The sequence below is a fragment of the Dasypus novemcinctus genome, chromosome 9 (genome assembly GCF_030445035.2).
Source record: "Dasypus novemcinctus isolate mDasNov1 chromosome 9, mDasNov1.1.hap2, whole genome shotgun sequence".
Taxonomy (NCBI): domain Eukaryota; kingdom Metazoa; phylum Chordata; class Mammalia; order Cingulata; family Dasypodidae; genus Dasypus; species Dasypus novemcinctus.
In genome coordinates, this window is record NC_080681.1 from 19,494,475 (window position 1) to 19,516,583 (window position 22,109).

The following is a 22,109-nucleotide window of genomic DNA, read 5'->3' on the forward strand; positions in this document are numbered from 1 at the left end:
TCGTGCACATGCATTTAGTTCTGGGTTTTTTATTGAGATTAATTTAACAAAATTAAATGTAATGTAAAATTTGAATATAGATATTTTCCAAATATATTTATCAATGCCCATGCCAAAGTATTAAGTAGTCTTAACTTCTGTTTCATTGGAATCTTCATTTTATCTCCTGGTAGAAGCATGCCTCACTTGGAATAAATTTAGACCAGCAGAGCATAAGTTCACGGAGACAGGGAGCCAAAAATATTTCTAGTGGATCACTTGATTTAATGATGAGTGTTCCACTTCCATTTCCACTCCTTGAGTCCTGCACGATGGGAAATATAGCAATGTAAATTGGATACTGATAGAGAGTATATACAGCCTCCTGGATAACACTGCCCCAGGATTGCAAAGTATTTCCCCCCATTTGGCACCATAATTGAGTCTTGAATCTTCAAAAGTCCATTCCACCATTCTAACAATCTAACTGATTTTAAATGATAAAGAACATGGTAATACCAGTGAATTACATGAGTATAGGCCCATTTCCACACTTCATTTGATATGAAGCGGGTTCCTTGATTTGAAGCAATTCCAATTCCTTAGTTGGAAAAAGACAGTGGGTAAGGTATTCTGTAAGTACATGGATGGTAATTTTGGCAGAAAAAAAATGTGTGCAGGAATGCAAACCCATATTCAGAATATAGCAGTTTGATATTGTTTATGAAATCCAAAAATAGATATCAGATTATATTTGCAAACTAGTCTGTCCTTCCAGACATATTGGATTATATTGTATTCAGAGGTTTCACTTTTACTAGATTAAATAATGATTAAGGCTTTAATTGGGCCATATCAGTAGTATATTGCATCCCCATCACCTTGGAGGGCAGGGACTCACAGAGAAATTGCACTGCAAAGAAGTGAGGTTGGAGTTTTGATCCTGGATGCTGGAAAGAACACACAGAGAAGCAGATACATGAGGGAGGCGAGAACTCTCCATTAAACACAGGTAGTTATAGTCTATTGCTGGCCTTGTGGACAGAGCAGGGCAACTGATCCCAAGGAGAAATGAGCCCTGAAAAGAGAGGAACCCAGGAAGCCTGAACACTGACAGACATTGCCAGCCATCTTGCCCCAACATATGCCACCAGACTTTGGTGAGTGAAGTAGCTTCTGCTTTATGGCCTGGTAACTGTAAGCTTCTACCCCAAATAAACACCCTTTATAAAAGCAACAGATTTCTGGTATTTTGCATCAGCACTCTTTTGGCTGACTAATACACAGAGTATTTGACTTTTCCATTGACCAAAAGGTTGTCTCTTCCATGTTAGAAACAATCCAATGTAATCAACTCACCACAAGGTAGGAATGGTGCCATATCAGGAATTGAGTGTTGGTCTCTGCTGCCGGCAGATCGAGTACTCAGCATTGGTTGTAAACAGGTTATCCTTGAAAACTGGAGGTCTATGTTGCTGAACCCAAACAAAACCCCAATCCCCACTACAATAACTACTTTGTTCATGAGCCCATTGGACAATGGAAGGAGTAGTTGGGGAAAGAGGTTGACTGGAATACACAGAATGAGTCAGTCTATCCTCTTAATTATCAAAATCCTCTTTTGTTGAAATCACTTTCTGGTGAACAGTTAATACGGAATGCAAGATTCATGCTTTTCACCCATTCAGAAGAGTCAAGAGTCTATTCACATATCTCTCCCCCTAATCCATGTGTCATTAATTTTTCCAATCCTATTCTTTCCCAGTTCCTGACCACTCAGCTTACCCATTGGCCACAGCCCATAGGCTAGTATACAACAAACACACCTCCAGCCATTTCTCAAAGCAAAACGAACATCTAGGTGCCCTGCAAGAAGATAGTAGTTATCCACAGAAGATACCGACTTTGCTCCAAAATCCTAAGGGTTTGCTCTGTGATTCTCCTCTAGGGACCTAACAAAGGCTCCAAATAGCACATCTATTTTCCACTGACACTTCAAGCACCATAGGGTCCAAGTGGCTGAGCAAGTTGCATGGTAGCCTGCACCCCTTACAGAGCTTCCTTTTGTTCTGGTAAATGGGCTTGAGTGAGAATACTTTGTCTACAAAATCCAAAGAGGCCATCTAGGTATTTTGCATCTTTTTGGTTGTAGGAGTAGTTAGATGCAACAGGTCATCCTTCATCTTTGAAGGGGTAACTCAAAATGCCGCATACCACTGAATACCTAAAAATTACACAGAAATGCATAGTCACCAATTTGGGGGAATTGTTTTTTCACGTAAATGCCTTACCAATAAATCTAGAGTAATAACTACCTCCTCCTCACCGGTTCCAATCAGCATCACGTTTAAATATAATGGATTAAAGTAATGTCTTATGGAAGGAAACATAATCAAGTTCCCTGTGGACTAAATTATGACATAGAGCTGCAGAGTTAATATACCTCTGAGACAGGACAGTGAAGGTATATTACTGGACTTGAAAGCTGAAAGCAAACTATTTCCTGTGATCTTTACTAACAAGTTTTGAGGAAAAATAAAACATTTGCCAAATTAATATCTGCATACCAGGTACACGGGGATGTGTAGATTTGCTCAAGCAATGATACCTAATATGGAACAACAGCTGAAACTGGAATCATGACCTGTTTAAGTTTATAATAATTCACTGTTATCCACCATGATCCATCAGTTTTCTGCACAGGCCAAATAGGAGAATTGAAAGAGGATGTTGTAGGAATCACCACCTTTGTACCTTTCATATCCTTAATGATGACTCTAACCTGCAATCCCTACAGGAATGGGGTAATGTTTTTGGATTAGTCTTTTGCTAGATAAAGGCAATTCTAGTGGCTTCCACTTGGCTTTCCTAACATAATCACTCTCACATAAAGGTCAGGGAACCAGTGTGGGGCTTCCATCAGCTGCTATTGCACTTATGCATTTCAGAACTGGAAAAATAAGGTATTTACATATTTGATACAACATCAATTAAATTTCCAACAGATTTTTTTGCAGATATCAAAAAGCCAATCATCAAATTCACATTACAACACAAGGAGGCCTCCCCACTAAAAACAAAAACCACAAAATTGGGGGAATGAAACTTCCTGGATTAAAAACAAATTTACTGTAATAAAGTTAACATGGCACTGACAAAAGGAGAGATAGATCAATGTAATATAATTGGCAGTTCAGAAATAACCCACACATGCAAACAAATGAAAGTGGACCCCTATCAAAAACCCTATAGAATGATATTATTAAAAACATAAAATCATGAATGCTGATGAAGATGCAGAGAAATAGCAAACTTAGTATATTGTTTGTGAAAGTGTAAAACACTGTGACTACAATGGAAAGAAGTTTGGCACTTGATCAGAAAGTTAAATATATAATTAAGAGGTGGCCCAGCACTAATATACTAAATCCAAGAAACAGAAATTAAAGTACTGGTGAAAGTGGGAGAATTTAGAGTTAATGCCTAATGGCTGCAGGGTTTCTCTTTGTATTGATGGAATATTTGGGTAAAGGCTGTTAATAAAGTGACAAACCATTGTCAAAGTGATTAATTCCATTGAATTGTGTGCTTAGGAGTGGATAAGATGGGAAATTATATATGTTGTATATATGTTACCACAATTTAAAAAAAAGAGACTAAAGAGATAATGGTGATTAAATGCAATACATAATAATGGATCTGAAAATGCCCAAAATGAAATTTTTTGGGACAATTGAAACAAATGGAATGTAGAGTATATGCTTTATATCAATGACAAATTTTTAAAATTTGATAAATCTCCTTAATGTGGGTAGATAAACTAATATCTATGTATATGTATATTCTATATATATGTATATATACATAGAAGTATTTTTTTCAAAGAGCATAATGCATGCAATACTCAAAAATGTTTATAAGATAGATTAATAGATAGATAGGAAAAAGGGAGAAAGGAAAAAAATGTGGCAAAATATTAAGAGTTGGTAAATTAGAGTGTATGGATAAGAGTTTCATTTGAGTTCTATGTATTGGTTATGTATTATATTTTAGAAAAGCATTGTGATTATTTCAAAACAATTTTTTTAAAGAAAATCATTGTTATACAGTATCTTCTAAATATTTATCATATTTGACTTTTGATTTGTTTGCATAACCATGTTTAAATATTTGATTATTGCAGAAATAAAGCAACACTTCTATATAAAAAAACTTGGAGAAAAATTTAAGCTTTAGAAAATCATATCAAAACACTGAAACCAATGACTTTATAAAGATGAAGATAGCCAAAGAACATACAAATGAGAATAAAAATATGCATCAAAATATTTAGTTGATATATTTCCTATATTTGCAAAAGAAATTAGTTCCACATTAGTGAATTCAGTCTTGAAAATGCCCATTACTAATTGTAATGTCTGAATAAGAAACTAGAGTTAAATGATTCATAATGGTTGATGCTGCAAAATCACTTCCAAACAATAAATACGCATGCAAAATTAAATGATTTTAAAACAATTTTCTGATGATTATTTTGTCAAAACATTATTATGGTTGGCATTGAAAATAACTGGCAATCTCTGCTCTTCAGAAAAATTTTTCATTTGTGGGGCAACATAGGTATAGCTTTATACATCATTTCCTCACTCCTTGGAGAGCTTCAGTAGTCTTCCGATATTGAGGTCACCTTATTTTCATGTATTATGTAAAACTAACACTGGATGCTTTATAAAAACAAACAGGTAATCATCAATGAAAATGGAAATTTTCGTAAATATCTTCAAGTAATTTAAAGAGAAATCAGAAATAAACAATAAAATCACAAAGAGTATAGAAGTTGTGAAAAGCATAATTAATACTGAAGAATATTCAAGATGACAACTGCATTATACATGTTCTTTTTAGGTGCATTTTGAATATTTACCAAAAAATTACACAGAAACAAATGTCAACAAATTTCCAGAGACTGAAATCATATAGGATGCATTCTCTTTGCACAGTTAGATTAGCTAAAAATGAATGTGAGAAATAACTAGAAAATATTAATGATTATTGTGCTTGAAAATTAATAATAAAAATCTATGTATCCAATGGATAAAAACACCACAGTAAAGATTAAAAAATATTTAATATTAAACAAAAATTAAAATACAACATGTAAATTATATGGAATGCAGTTAAAGTCATGCTTAAAGGAAAATATACAGTCTTTAAAACTTTGAAGATAAAAGGTGAAAATCAATGATCTAAGAATAATCTCAAAAAATGGAAATTAACTCCAACATAGATAGAAATTACACAAATAAAGGTAAAAATAAATTTTATTAGAATACAAATACAAAAGATACAAAATAAACAAAATGTGAATTTGTTGATTCAAAATAATGAATGAAATTGATAAACTTCCACCATGACTGCAGAAACAATAAAGCAAAATAACACTAATGATCAAATTAATATGTAAAAAAATACATTGCTACACATACTAAACCATTCCCAATACAGTAATATCATGAATGATGTGTTAGCAATAAACATAATAATTTAGATGAAATAAATTCCTAGAAAACAACAACTTATTAAAACTGACACAATGCAAATTTATATCTCAGAAGTGTAAGATCTATGGAAAGTTTATGACTTGATTTTTAATAAAATTTTTATTTTGGAAAATATATATTAAGCAAGTTCACACAAATTATATTCAGATTGCACAGCAATCAGTAAAACTACTATTAATTTATTGATGGGTTTATTTTGAGTCAGAACCTGTGCAAATTACTTTGCTTCAATTATCTCATTTAATCCTCCACCTAAAAGGAAAGTTACCATTATTAATCCCATTAAATTTAAGGAGATTGAGACAGTAAAGGAGAATAACTGCTGAATATTTGCAAGGAATTCCTTAATAACAGAACTTATTAATAATATTAAAGGTTTAATATGTTACTGTGAAAGTGCAGATCACAAAATCACAGAACTTAAAAGACATTGAATCCTGAAAATGGTCTAATTCATTAATTTATGGATTCTCTATGTTCATTTCAGAGGAGGGAAACTCATTGCAAAAAGGATTTTATGAAATGTACACATATGAAATGGCCTGTGTGTCTTGTCTTTATATCCCAGAACCCATTCCAGAAGATTCTTCTCCAGTGGGTCTGGAGTAGGTCCTGAACATATACATTGTTTTTCTGAATTCTCTACAGGCTATTCTGATGTGCATTTCAGGCTGGGAATTACTGCCTTAGATTTTTAACCATTCCAAATGCAAACTTCCCCTGCAATGCTTTGATGCTGATAGACAGAGGGCACAAAAACTGATTTAGGGAAGAGCTGAAATTCTAAAATCTTTCCAGCAGGGATCAACAAGAGGCATGTTCTCCTTACACTATATCCCTGTACATTTCTCTGTGTCTGAACTATTTAATACCTATTTTTTTTAAGAAGCCTACTTGCAGAGAATATTATGAGTAAATATTAAATAACCCTACAAGAATTTACAAGAGAAAAATTATGAATCTGGGCATTCCTTTAAATAGGCACAACCACTTAGAAGAGTGACTTTAAGTTCCCGTCATGAATGTTTAGTAGCATTTTTAAAGTTGAATACGCAGATTCTGTGTGAACTTGCAATTTGGCTCTGATGTATACACTCTTTCTGAAGTGGGCATAAGTGCCAAAAGACATGCACAAGAGCATCCTTAGCAGCATTATTATGAATAGGCAAAAAGAGGAAAGAAACTCAAATGTCAGTTGACCTTTTAATGGGTAAATATATTGTAGCATACTTACAGAGAGGAATTGAATACAATAACAAAAGGAACTGTATGAAAGTTATAAACCATGACATGAATGGGAAAATTAAACATGCATAATGGTGCATGGAAAAAACATAGATGTTTTGTAAACAAAATAACATATAGAGTTAGATGTCAGGATTGTGCTCTCTTTGTGCTAGAAGGTGGGATGGATAAGCTACCAGTAGCTGTTAATTTTCTACTCCTTGATCTGGTGTGGTTTCACAAGTGTGTTTATATTGTAGCAATTTGTTTTTCTGAACCAGTAGGATTAATGCACTTATGATCTATGCAATTTTGTATATATATATATAAATATGGAAAATGTATAAATGGACAGTCATATGATACAAAATTACCAATTACAAATTATATAAATGAAGACGATGCAAGTGTCTATATATTAAAATACACCTCTAATTTCAGATTAGAGAAAGCTGGAGAAAATTAGTGAACTAAGAATAGATATGAAATGTTCTGCAACATGTATGGCATAGAGATTAAAATAAGGAATCTATGAAAGAGCAATTTTGAGAATAGAATGACAAGGTCACACATTAACTCAGCACAATTTTGAATATTACCATACTTCCATACTTCCATTCTTTCTATTTTCTTTTTGTGAATGTGGTCAGCTGAATAACTGTCCCCCAAAGATGTCCATATCCAAATCCCAGAACTTTGAATATGTCACCTTACAGAGTAAAAAGACTATGCAGATGCAATTAAATTGATTGTATCAATATAAGTTTGGAGAAGGGATTATTTGGGTGGAACCAATGTATTCTCAAGGGTTCTTATAAGATAAAGCTCAAAGTGTCAAGTTTTGTACTAAAATATGTGAATGCAAGCAAGACATTAGAATGATGCAAAGCAAGGGACTGTGCGACGGTTTGCTCGGTCGGTAGAGGTGGGGTCTGGCTGCGGACGAGGGGTCGGTCCAACTCTGGACGAGGGGTCGGTCCCACTTGGGACGAGGGGTCGGTCCCACTTGGGACGAGGGGTCGGTCCGGCAGCAGACGAGGGATCGGTCTCACAAGGGGTTGTGCGGTTCGGCTGACGGGGTCGCCCGGCGAAGCCGGCGACGAGGGGGTCGCCCGGAGAAGCAGGCGACGAACTGGGGACAAGGGAGGCCAGGCCCTTGTCGGGGGCTCTCAGGACTGGAGGGCGCACGGCAGAAGAACTACCACGGAGACAAGGTAAACACGCAAGTCCACTTTATTGAGGGAGAGGCAACAGTTTTATAGGGGCTGGGGAAGGCTGATTGGTCGAAGCCACGCCCTGTTCTGATTGTTTGCCGGAGAAAGGTCAGTGGGCGGTACTGGATGGGGGAGGGGTGATTAGGGATTGGCTGTTGCTGTTGCTGGGGGAAGTGGCAGAGCTTAGTGATTGGTGGCTGCTGTTGCTGGGGTAGAGGGCAGACTGGAGTTTCCCTCCCACACCTGGCTGTTGCTGCTGTCGGGGGGAGGGAAAAGGGCAGACTGAATTTTTCCGCCCACGCCTGGCTGTTTCTGCTGTCGGGGGAGGGGAAAAGGGCAGACTGGAATTTTCCGCCCTGCGCCTGCGCAGGGAGAAAGAAGAAGAAGGGTGCCGCCCCACAGGCATCGTGTGGCGCCATCCGGGAGGAGGGGCGGCCGCGGAGGCATGGCTGCCGAGAAGGGGAGACCCGAGGGCCCTCTGCGCCCATGCCGAGCTCTCTTCAGGGGTGGCGGTGAGTCCGACCAGCCACCCTATTATGGGGGCAGCGGCTTGGCCTGCCGCGGCCGCTCCCCCGCCAGGCCAGCAAACCACACTTCAGCCTGAGGGGTGACCGCAGGACTGGAACCAAGGAATGAAAGTAGCCCCTAGAAGAAGGAAAAGGTGAAAACACAGATTCTTCCCTGAAGAATCACAAGAAATGCAGCCCTGCTGAAACCCTGATTTTACACTATGACCTCCAGAACTGTCAGAAAATAAATGTGCAGGATTATGTGCCACTAACTTTGTAATAATTTGCTACCACCTGCAAAAAAAAAAAAAATATACTGAGTTTGCTAATCCATTCTTATTTAGCTACCTTATTTGGCAATTGCAAAATCCAGATGGGTCACATATATAATTCATCAAAATTCCAAATATTGCCATCCCCTCTATTTTTTACTCCTGAGATTGCCAATACATCTCTATTTTAACTAGCTTGTATGGCCAATATATGTACAATATTCAGCTGGTGATGCCAATCCCAGGTGCAGTTCTAAATGAAATATTTGGAGGAAATCAACAAAAGCCTTGCACCTGGTTTATAGTTTTTGACCTGGAAATGTTTTCTTATTCCCTTTGCATCCTTAGAGAAAAGCAGAAGCAGTTTTCATTTACATGGCAGGAGCCATCAGATCTTTCCAAATCTTAACTTAATGCTTCAAGGCAATATAAACCCTACATTTCCCTATCATAATATAATCTAGAGAAACCTTGTGAGCCCAAATAACACTACAATTAGCATTTATGTTATGTTAATTGGACATAGTGAGTAGGAATTAAGAAAAAAAACCTAAGTTTCTTAATGAAACATGAGAGAGGATACGAGATAAATGCTGCAAAAGTTCAGAGCACTATCATATCAGTAAAATTCTTGAGTCCAGATGATTGGCCCAATTCAAGTTATCCCCTCTAATGTCAGAAATACATTGCTTGTATGAATTGCCATAAAGAATGAAATATCATATTCTGTGGGTCTTTTCGGATTTTGGAGAAAACTTATACTATATTGAACATTCTTCTATAACCTGTTTATCCAATTTCCTTAATGACATCAGTTTTAAGTATGACCTGGAGCATAAAAGGGCCCTATAGCAGATTCAAGCCACAGTGCAAACCTCCTGGAACTTGTCCTCGGGACTCAACAAACCAATTGATATTGGAGTTGTCTGTAGCAGACAGAAATTTTGGTAGGTTGTTTCCAAAGATAGTCACTAATAATTTTCTTTGTAGGTGACAGTCAAATAAAGATATGGAGACTATTTTCCTCCCCTTGAATCTAGGCTGGTCTTTTTATTGACTTTTTTCAAGACTTAAGAGGACAGGCAGCTTCCCCTTCATTCCCTGGAGTCTATCTACTATGTGAAGAGCCTCAGACTCGATTCTGAACACTACCAGCTAGATAGATTGAAAAACTGGTTTCCAATTGGTACCATAAACATATTGGCAAAGTGGATTCCATATGCAACAGGGTGGGGAAAGGTGGATTGTATTTGGAATCCCAGAGGTTGATTAGGCTGCCTTTTAGTAATTCTTTGCCAAATAATCACCCTAAAAAATAACATGAACACCAAAACTAGACTACCAAGACCATTCCATTAAGTAAAGAAAGCTGTCCGGTTGAGATGCTCACAAAAGAAAATGTAGAAAAACATCTTTAAGACCTGGTGGTAGGTGGTGGATTCTTAAAGGAGATAAGAGGAGGACTGACATGGAGTACAGATGATAAAAGCATTTAGAAATTTTAATTAACTTTACTGTAAAAGTGTGGAAATTTACAGAGTTCATGTAACACACAGTGAGTAGCAGCCTATTTATAATTGGGAATTGTCTGGAGAGGATATTCTAGGGATATAAATGTCCCTATATCTAGGGATATAAATGTTGAAAGAAAGGTAGAGAATAATCAAGAGACTGAATAACACAGTAATCCCAGAGGTGAGTGAGAATTGTGGTTGATGGAATAGATGCAAGAGTGCCTTTGTAAGTTAAAGCACATGTATGTCACTATTTTAGGGTGATAGGAATTTGGAGAAGCATAGGAAAAATACAACTGGAGTGCCCTATGGTCTGTGGTTAACAGCAATACCGTAATATTTATGTATCTATGCCAAAGATGTACTGTGTTGATAATGGGGGAGTATGGAAAAAGTGTGCCAAGTGTACACTATGGACCATGGTTAGTGGTAATAGTCCAGTGATATCTTATAATCTGTAATAAATATTCCACCATAGTGTGGTGCGTTGATTGATGGGTGTTGTATGGGAATTCTGCACATGGCACATGATTGTTTTGTAAGTTTACAACTTCTGTAATAAAATGTATTTTAAAAAACAATAATAGTGTGGGTTGGGGGAAAAATGGACTAAATATAAGTTAAGGACTATGCTTAGTAGTAAGATTTTGATGATATTCTTTCATAATTTGTAACAAATATCTCACAACAATGCAAGGTGTTGGTGGTGGGTTGATGTATGTGACCACTGAATGATATTATGCATGTTTGCTCTGTAAATTCACAATTTTTACTATGCATTTATTGTTTATGTATGTTCACATATAAATGAAATAAAAATAATGATTATAACAGTAAGGTGATTTGGGGGAAAATGCACCAAATGTTAAGACACTTTGGTTAGTAGTAATATTTTAGGGATGCTCTTTCATCTTAGTCAACAATGTTTCACAACAATTCAAGGTATTGGTGATAGGATAAGGTATGAGAGCCCTGTATGATGTTGTGCATGTTTGTTTTGTAAGTGCACAACTATTAGTATACACTTATTGTTCATGCATGTTTATGAGTGATATACTTCAATAAATTAGGAAAAAGAGATAGGGAAAAATAGGTATAATATGGGGGCAATTTCAGGACACTGAAATTGTCTTGCATGACGTTGGAATGACAAATACAGGCCACTGCATATTTTGCCATAACTTGAAAAATTGCATGGGACAGAGTGTAAACTATCATGTAAACTATAATCCATGGATTTTTGGCAATGCTTCAATATGCATTCATCAATTGTAACAAATGTACTACACTAATGAAGATATTGCTAAGGAGAGAAAGTGTGGGAGGGGTAGGAGGGGAAATGTGGAAATCTACTATGTTTTTATGTAACATTTATGTAATCTAAAGTTTCATTAAAAATAAATTAATAAGTTAATGGGGACCTTAAATGGGTAATGGAAGAAGACATGTATAATGACCATTTTAGGCCTCATCAATAGCCATAAAAGCAAGGACTGCAGTACCAAAGTTTAGATTTTTAAATTATTTCTTCTTTAACTATTTTCTACTCAAATTATTAGTTGAAGAGTATCAAAGGTGCTTAAAATGTTAACTTGCAAGAGGAGGGGGAATATACCAGGACTGTCATGATCCCAATTAATAAGGTAGCTAATTGGACTTCCTTTGTGTTGGGGAATGAGGTGAAAGCCAAAATGGATTGAGGGTTAGAAAGCTTGGAAAGTATTGAACATCATTTGTTTGAATCTCTGTATCTACTCTTCATCTCAAGTCCTCTACCCTGGGAAGCTAACCAATATGGATTATATCAACAAGCACACATTTTTAACACTGTATGTTAATAAAGGAAACTGTGTTCTTGAAGTCTTCACACATTAGGAAACAGAAAGATGAAAAAAATGTATAATAAAATAATTTTCTTTAACATTTATATATATTAGATATACATATTACCCTATAAATATTTGAATGTGCATAGTCCATAAAAAAAAGAGAATATACTAGAAGTATTTTTACTTCATTTCAGGTGAAAACCATGCCTTTACATATTTAGACAATTAGACTGTTGTAATCTCTTTGTCATCCATTTTTATAATAACCCAATTAAAATGGATAATTCTGTCTGGATGTTGTCAGAATAAGGACATGTGTTCATTCTTTACACATTTATATAATTCAATACTTTTGCTAATGGTAATAAAAATAAAATTACTCAAAATATGTAAATATAAATTTGAAAATGCTTATTAAAATATTTGGAATTGTTTTTCAAAATAATGATATGGCAATTCTCCAGTGTATACCTTTGCATAATAATAATCATGCCTAATATGTAATCGTTATAATAAAATTTGAAAGTACATTGTAAAATAAAGCAAACTAACCTCTTAGAAAAATAAAACAAAACAACAACAAAAAAATGGGAATTTGGTAATACTTTCATATCCTGTACCATAATCTGTTATCTGAACCAAATGTGACTGCAACAAACTGATAGTTCATTGCTTTGTTGGATTATTCCATTCAGTCTTTGGAAAAGAGAATTTATCAGATTTTTCTCTTTCCTCTAAACTGACTCAACTAAAATTTACCCTCACCATTTCTATCAGACTATACTAATAAAATCTAGTAGCAGTGTATTAAGACTTTTCTATTCAAAGCCTTTATCTCTTTAATTCTTTGTTTCCCAAATCAGACATGGACAGGATCCAGATGACTGTTACAGAATACCAATCTCTTTAGACAGACTTCCACTGGCATGAATATACGAATCCTGTGACTGTTTGTGTACTTCCTCAGTGCCTCCACAATCTGATCTTTAAATTTCTCCAAAGAAAAAAGTCAAACTAACTTCTGTAAATTCAAGTAGTTTTATTGGCAATTATGATAAAAATGTATATAAATTATTAATGCTTTAAAATGCCCATACTTTGATAAATGCCTTAGAATAAAGTTATTTTATATCCCTGGATCACTAGAAAAAAATGCCTATATAACCACACTAGAAACTCTCAGCAATATTATATATTGTCATTTTAAAAATATTAAATAATCTGTGTAGGATTCCTGTGATAGACATATGTAATTCAAATATCTTTATTTGTTCTGTGGCTTTCATTTTTACCCTGATAATGGTGTTTATGAACAAAGATCTTCTTTTATTATTATTTTAATAATATTTTGAAGGTTTAATTGGCATACAATAAAATGCATGTATTTAAATGGTACAATTTGTTAAGTTTTAACATATGTATTGACCCAAGAAATGATCACCAATATTAAATAATGAAGTATGAATATTTAGCACAGCCAAATGTTTCTTTATGCCCCTTTGTAATCTTTCCCTCCATCATTCCTAAACTTCCATCACCACCACATCCACAGGAAAACACTTATGTCCTGTCTGTTACTAAAGATTCATTTGCCTTTTCTAGAATTTTAGATAAGTGGCATTGCACAGTAGGCTCTCTTTTTTGTTGTTTCTTTTAGTCATCAGGATTATATTGAATTTCATCCATGTAGTAATGTATATCAATAATCTATTACTCTTTACTTCTGGGCAGTGTTAGTATTCCTGAATAAAAATAGAAGATTTTCAATTCTATATGTAGGAATCCCTGACAAAACTACAACAAAACTTCAAGAACTGAAAAACAAGTTCATCAAAGTGGCAGGATATAAGATTAACATGCAAAATCAGTGGAATTTCTGAAAACTAATAGTGAACAATTTGAAGAAGAAATCAAGAAAAAATTCTATTTACAATAGCAACTAAAAGAATCAAATATCTAGGAAGAAATTTAACTAAAGATGGAAAGGAATTGTATATATAAATCTTTACAACAGTGTTAAAGGAAATCAAGGAAGACCTAAACAAATGGAAGAATAGTCCATGTTCATGGATGGGAAGACTAAACATTATTAAGATGTCTGTCTTACCCAAAGTGATTTCAGATTTAATGTAATCCCAGTAAAAATTACAAAAGCATTTTTTTATTGAGCTGGAAAAGCCAATTATGAAATTTATTTGAAGGACAAGGGACTCTGAATAGTCAAAAACATATTGAAAAAGAAAAACAAAAGTGGAGATTGCCTGTAACCTGACTTTAAAGCATACTGCAAATCTACAGTGGTCAAAACTGTATAGTTTTAGCACCAGGATAGACATACTGAACAAAGGAACTGAATTGAGAGACTGATATAGATCTTTACATATGCAGTCAATTTATATTTGGTAAAGCCACCAAGCCCATTCAATAGGGACAGAATGGCCTCTTCTACACATGGTGTTGGAAGAACTGGAAATCTACAGCCAAAAGAGTGAGAGAGAAATCAGCATCTCATGGCCTAGGCAAAAATTAACTCAAGATGGATCAAAGACCTAAATATAAGAACCAAGACCATAAAACTCCTGGAAGATAATTTAGGAAAGCATCTATGAGGTCTTGTAGTAGGAAATGATTTCAAAAAATTTACACCTAAGGTGTGAGCAATGAAAGAAAAAATAGATAAATGAGACCGCCTCAAAATTAAATACTTTTATATTTCAATGAAGTTTGGCAAGAAAGTGAAAAGGCAGCCTACCAAATGGAAGAAAATATTTGAGAATCTCTTATCTGATAAAGGCCTAATATACAGCATATATAAAGAAATCCTACATCTACAAAATAAAAAGACAATCCACTTAAAAAATAGAAAAAAATATTTGAATCGACATGTTTCCAAAGAGGAAATACAAATGGCTAAAAAGCAAATGGAAAGATGCTTAACATCACTAGCTATTAGGGAAATGTGAATCACAACTACAATGAGATATCATCTTACACCTATTAGACTGGGTCTATTAAAAAAAGAAACAGAACTGCAAGTGTGGAGAGGATGTGCAGAAAACGGAAGTGCTGATGGGAATGTTAGAATGGTGCAGCCATTGTGGAGTTGATATGTGTTTTCTCAGGATGCTAACTATAGAATTGTGATATGATCCAGCAATCTCACTGCTGGGTATATACCCAGGAAAATTGAAAACAGGTATACAAACAGATATTTTCACAGCAATGTTCATAACAGCATTATTCACTATTGCCAAAAGTTGGAAGAAACCCAAGTGCCCATCAACAGAAAAATGGATAAACAAAATGTGGTATGTACATATATACAATGGAATATTATTCAGCTGTAAGAAGGAATGAAGTATTGACATATGCCACAGCATTATTGAATATTGAAGATCTTTTGTTGAGTGAAGAAGCCAGACACTGAAAGATAAATATTGCTTACAGGTATGACTTAAGCATACTAAGCAGACTCATAGAGCTAGGGCCTGGAAGATAGGTTATCAGGACACAGAAAAGGAGTAGAAGGTGGTGAGCTGATGATAAGGCAAAGCTCATGATAAGGTGGAAGGGGGTGGTTTGGCCATGGTTATGGGTGATGATGGTAGAAGGATGTGATTGGGGTCGATGGTGCTGGAATGTGACGGTTATCAGTGTGGAGGCGTGGGCTGGACTATCCATGGAACTGCAGGGAGGGCTGGAGGAAGGAATAGGTGAACTCTGGATTTATCAGTCTGTGGTTGAAACTACAATGGTGTGAATGGTGTTTTGTGATTTTGTTTTTGTTTTTTTGCAAGTAGAACAGGGGAAGGTCACTGATGCAGGGCATTGTTGGGGGAGGGGGGACCTATGTGGCAAAGGATGCACCCGGGCCCTGTTTCTATGGAATATGAATGTGTTCATTTTTTCATAGGGTATTATCTTAGTGGGTGGAGACATACTGTAAAGAAGAAAATATTAAACTTCCATCCTGGGAAGTCCTGCTATGTTTCAAATAGAGGGACAAGAATCTCTCAAGTACATGGACAGCAGCTAATAAAAGAAAATAGACCAGTATGTTAAACCCTCAATATTAATAGATGTAACAATGAAACTTATTCTTCAAAAATCGCAACTGAGTGGTAGCCATAGGTCCCAAGCAGAGGGGGAGGAAGGATGGGTAAACCACAATGGGTAAACATGATTTAGATTCACAGATGTGATTATTTCTTTATTTTCTTGGTAATAAATGTAATAGGAGAAAATTTACAATGTACTTTTTTTCTATAACCTATACGTGGTAATTTGAGGGAAATTAAAGTGTGTTAAAATAATTAATTGTGGGTTTAAATTATCATCGTTCATTTGTATTTATGAATATGTATGTCTATAAAGATATAAATATTAATATATTGATATTTATATATTTTTAGTTAATGGAGAGCATCTTTAATGGTGAATGGTAGACTTTCATCTGGTTAGCACTTAAAAAAATGCAGAGGGGTGCTGGGGGAGTGAACCATGTTCAAAGTCTAGTGTAGGGGAGGGCCCAATATACATGTAGAAAAGCAAGAAAACGGGTATTTTAACAAGGGGTAGAGCAGGTGAAGTCTAGGTCGAATAAGAAATGAGAGAATAAAGGCCTTAAAAAACTATTATTTTTAACTCTAAGTATGTGGAAAACCCTTGGAGAAAACACAACATAACATTATTTGAATTATGTTTCTAAAAGATCACTTTGGCTGCCTTCAGATAGCATTTGGTAATAAGCAAGGTCACAAAGAGACCAATTAGGGTATTGAAATAATTAAGGAATTTTTTCTTCTAAACAGTGACTTGGGAAAGGGTAGCAATGGAAAGTGTGAGAAGTGATCAAATTCTAGATATATTTTTAAAGTAAAGTCCAGAATTTGCTAACACATTAAGATTGGCTGTGAGAAAATGTGCTGCAATGGTATCCAAGTTTTAAGTAGAACAATCAAAATAATCTACTTGCCATTTAATAAGATGGATCAGTCTTTGCCAGGTTTTTGAGGAATATCTGAAAGTTAGTGTTAAACACCTTAAGAATGAGATGTCTATTATGGACACCCAAATGGATATATGGATACACATTTAATATATATATTAAACTATTGGGTACATAAGTCTGAGATTCAGAAAAGTCTTGACTAAAAATGTACATGGAGAGTTTGTTAGCTTGTAGATGGTGCTTAAAGGCTTGAAACTGGATGAGATTACAAACAAATACAGATAAAGAAGACAGATCCATTCAGTGTTGAGGGTTGGGATTACTTATGGGTGCTATAAAAATGATTACACGCTTATACATATAATATGTAATTGATAAATGACCTCTCTTTTCTTTCTTCTAAAACTATTAAATGACATTTATTGGTAAAGTTTGTGCATTGATTTAGAGTTACTAGGAAATAATATGGTTTATGTGTTGAAATGAAAGCTGGAAAGATTAAAAATATCACACAAGTACTTTTGGTTGTCTCAAATACGGTAGGATATTTCTTTGTAAAAACTATTGTTTGCAAAGTCTTTTTCCACATAGCTGCCAAAAATTAGACTTCATGCCTTTAGGTAGTCACTGTTTAAAATAGAAACACAGGTTATTTCCAGTAACTGTCAAGTACTCTTTCTTGGAGGGAGAAATTATGTGGTGCAAGGGGAAGAGAATAAACTGTGTTTTTGTAAGAATGTATTAGTAAAAATACCTAATGCATATCGTATCTGTAATTATTTACTATCTTTCAATTTTTTGTGGATACTCCTTGACCTTCAAAGGAAAGTTTGTTGTTACTTTTCTGATGGACTTTTGCCAATATTGACTCAGATATTTAAAGACATTTAGATTGGGGAAATGGCCTTTCCTGTATTGCACATCTTGTTTGCATTGATATGAGTAGCTCTGCATATAAACTCATTCTGTAACTTTCAGACCTAAATAACATAAAGTTCCTTTTGGAAATGTGTTAGAATAAAATAGTTTTTATTCTACTTAGATTTTCTTATAAAATTTCCAATTAGCTCTGTGAATTTTTCTTAGGACCCCAATTTTGTTGTCATTATACCACTTCATGTAAAGAAAAGATTTCAGGATTTCTTAATGCACTGATTTAGTATGAAATGAATTAAGTCTGTAATATGATATATATATATGTTATATCTATTTAATTAGGAAATCTAAATAAATTTCATCTTATAAGAACAATCTATTTTATTAACTATGGAAATTTTTTTGTTTATGTATATGAGTAAAACACTGCTCCAAGAGGCAGAAAATATGGAACTATTACCTAACTCTTACTTTCTTATCTTTCTATGTGCTTCTCACCTTCTTCCCATCAAATTTTGGTTCTATATTTTAATTTAATTTTTGTCTTCTTTTGAAAAAAAATCCTCATACACAAACCCATTTTTAATGTTTTATCATATCTATTTCTATGTATTAATGTCTTAATTCTTTTTACTTTTAGAACTTACAAAACATTATGAAACTACATTTTGATTTCTGGGGCTTGTTTTTTGAGTCATTGACATGATATTAAGATCCATTCTTATTGTGTCTTATAACTGAGCTTTGTTCCATTTTGTTCCATTTGTTCCATTTTGTGAATATACCAAAATTTGTGATACATTTGTAAAGCAATGTCTTTTTTGGTTGCTTTAATTTTCTTTTCTTTTTTCTTTCTATCACAGTGCTTTCATAGTCAGTCTAAAACAGTCGTCCCAGTAGTTTCTGTGCTGAACTTTATCATGAATCTTGAGTTTTTACTAACTAGTAGATTACTGATTTATAAAGTGTGTGTTATATTCAAGTTTAATATGGATGACAAAGACCAAGAATAGCACTAAAAGAGATACCAAGTTTATTATGGGACTATGTGACTCAGATATGCATGTTTACCTGAAGTGCAGAAAAGATGGTTTTTGAACAAAAGATACTGGGTCACTGAATTATCCAAATGGACACATGTATATTGATCCCTATCTCAAAGCACCCACAAAATTAAAAAAAAAATAAGTTAAAATATGCTGACATATACACTTGAAATGCATTTTAATATACTAAAAAATAACTACAGAGAAATTGTAGATATAAATGTGAAAATAAAATTTAAAAATTACTTTAAAAAAACAAAAGAATATTTTAATTACCTTGTAAAGCAGGCAAATATTTCTTAAATAGGACATGAAAGTTAAAAATGATAAAGTTATTAACTGTTTATCAATAAACACCTTTAAGAAATTGAATAAACAGATTAGAATGAGAGATATTATGACATATTTTTCGGATTTGATTTTTATTATGTAAATGAATAATAAAAATCAAATCCGAAAAATATAGGAATATGCCAACTATAGGATTAGCCTGGTTCCTGACAGAACCAGAAATTCATGAGAGTGTTAAGGAATTGAGAATCTCCTATAACTCTGCTGGAAGAATAAATGAATACCTTTTCCTTGGAAAACCAGTAATTTATATAGAAGCTTAAAATAGGCAGTATGAACTAACAGTTAAACTTTTGAATAGCACAAATATGTTTATCAAAAGACCTGTAAATGGATGTTCTTAGTGGGAAATTTGTAAAGTCATAGACCAGATAAAGCATATGTTCATATTATAATGGATAAGTAAGCTGGTGTGTATTCATTCAATGGAATTCTTTATAGTACTTAGAACCAAGAAGCTATTGCTACCTGCTATAAGTGAATCTCTCAAACATAATATTAAGGGAAAGAATCCACATTCACAAGAACAGAATACATACTGTATTCTTCCATATTTGTATAATTCAAAACTGGGCCAAACCATGTTATGATTTTACAAAAAGGATAGTATTTCCTTTAGGGGGAAGAAATTGAAACTAATGAGTCACAAGGAAGATTTTAGGGTCCTGATACTTGATCTGGGTACTGGTGATCTAGGTGTATGCTCACTTTGGGAAAATATATCAAATTTTGCATTTAGGATGTGTGCACTTTGTATTTGTATATCTTATTTCAATAAAAGTTTACTGGCGGCGGACTTGGCCCAGTGGTTAAGGCATCCGTCTACCACATGGGAGGTCCGCGGTTCAGACCCCAGGCCTCCTTGACCCGTGTGGAGCTGGCCCATGCACAGTGCTGATGTGGGCAAGGAGTGCCCTGCCACACAGGGGTGTCCCCCACGTAGGGGAGCCCCACGCGCAAGGAGTGCACCCCATAAGGAGAGCCGCCCAGTGTGAAAGAAAGTGCAGCCTGCCCAGGAATGGTGCCGCCCACACAGAGAGGTGACATAACAAGATGACGCAACAAAAAGAAACACAGATTCCCGTGCCGCTGACAACAGCAGAAGCGGACGAAGAAGACGTAGCAAATAGACACAGAGAACAGACAACCGGGGTGGGGCAGGGAGGGGAGAGAAATAAATAAATAAATAAATCTTAAAAAAACAATCTTTAAAAAATTTTTAAAAAAGTTTACTAAGCATATATATTCCTTCTTTCAAGGTTACAGAAAAAAAAATGGTGAACATATTCCATGTGGTTGCATAATTTCTCTCAATAGTGATGCCTAGGTGGTCTCATTGTTTCACATCATCATTATTTGGTATTGTCAGACCTCTTTATTTTTTAATAAAATGTAGTTGAAGTCTATCATAAATAAATGCACCTACATAAACAATAAGTATATAGCAAAAGTTGTGAACTTACAGAACAAATATGAATATCATCATAAAGGATTCGATACATCACTGTACCAACAACACCATGAATTGCTGCGAATTATTTGCTACAAACTATGAAAGAACATCATCAAAATATTACTACTAACTATAGTCCGTTTCTCACATTTGGTGTATTTTTCTTCCAACTCACCCAATTATTAACACCCTATATTAGTAATATATGTTTGTTATAGGTCATGAGAGAATGTTCTGATATTCTGCTTACCTCAATCCTTCTTACACCACTGGATTCAGTGGTTTATACAGTCCCAAGCTTTGTACAATCCATTCAAAGTGCGTACTCAGTGGCTCTAATTTTCATCATAGAGTTGTGCTGTCATCAACTAAGCAAATTACAGAACATTTTCATTACTCCAAAAGGGAAAATCTCATACCCCCTTAGACCCCCCCATAAATATCCTTTAAAATTGAAATAATATCTTCTTTGCCATTGCTGCAAAAATATTACCATATTACTGTTAATTATATCCATAAAGTACATTAGTTGTAATTTTCCCATGTATCACCATATCCTTAACACTTTGTAAAAGAATATTCTTATATTTATACTATTGATCAAAATCTTCATCTACCACCAGCATGATTATGCTATATATTCCCTAGATAATTCTCTAGCTTCCTTTCAATTGACATTTATATCCAAAGACGACTCCTTTCAGCCACAATCACATTTTTAAATCAACAATGTTAGTTATACTCATTATAATGTGTTACCATCAACCGTATTCATTTCGACACTTCTGCAATAAACCTTACTTAAATTCTACATATATTATGCATCAGCCCCCACTCTCAACCTACCTTCTTTCTCCTATAACCTATACTCCAGTGTTTACCTCTGTGGATTTACTCATATCATTTCATATTAATGGAACCATACATATTTGTCCTTTTGCTTCTGCCTTATTTCATTGAACATAATCTGCAAGTTTCATCCATGTTGTTTTATGCATTCTGATTTCATTTCTTCATTTCTTCTTAAAGTAAAATAGCATTCCATACATAAAGTATATATCATATTTTGTTTATCCATTCTATGCTTGATGGGCATTGGGGTTGGTTTCATATTTTAGCAACTGTGAAAATGCTTCTATCAACATTGGTGTGCAAATGTCAGTTCACACCCTTGCTTTAACTTCTTCTGAATATATTCCTAGCAACAGGATTTCTGGATCAAACAGCAGCTCTATATAAGCATCTCAGGGTACAGCCAAACTCTTTTACTCAAAGGCTGTACCATTCTACATTCCCATCAAGAATGAAAAAGAGTTCCTATTTTTCTACA

At 34.6% G+C, this 22,109-nt stretch overlaps 1 pseudogene; it reads right to left on the reverse strand.

Moving 5' to 3' along the window:
• Positions 1-22,109, reverse strand: part of LOC101442071 (UAP56-interacting factor pseudogene) — a 41,977-nt pseudogene that overhangs the window by 16,242 nt on the left and 3,626 nt on the right.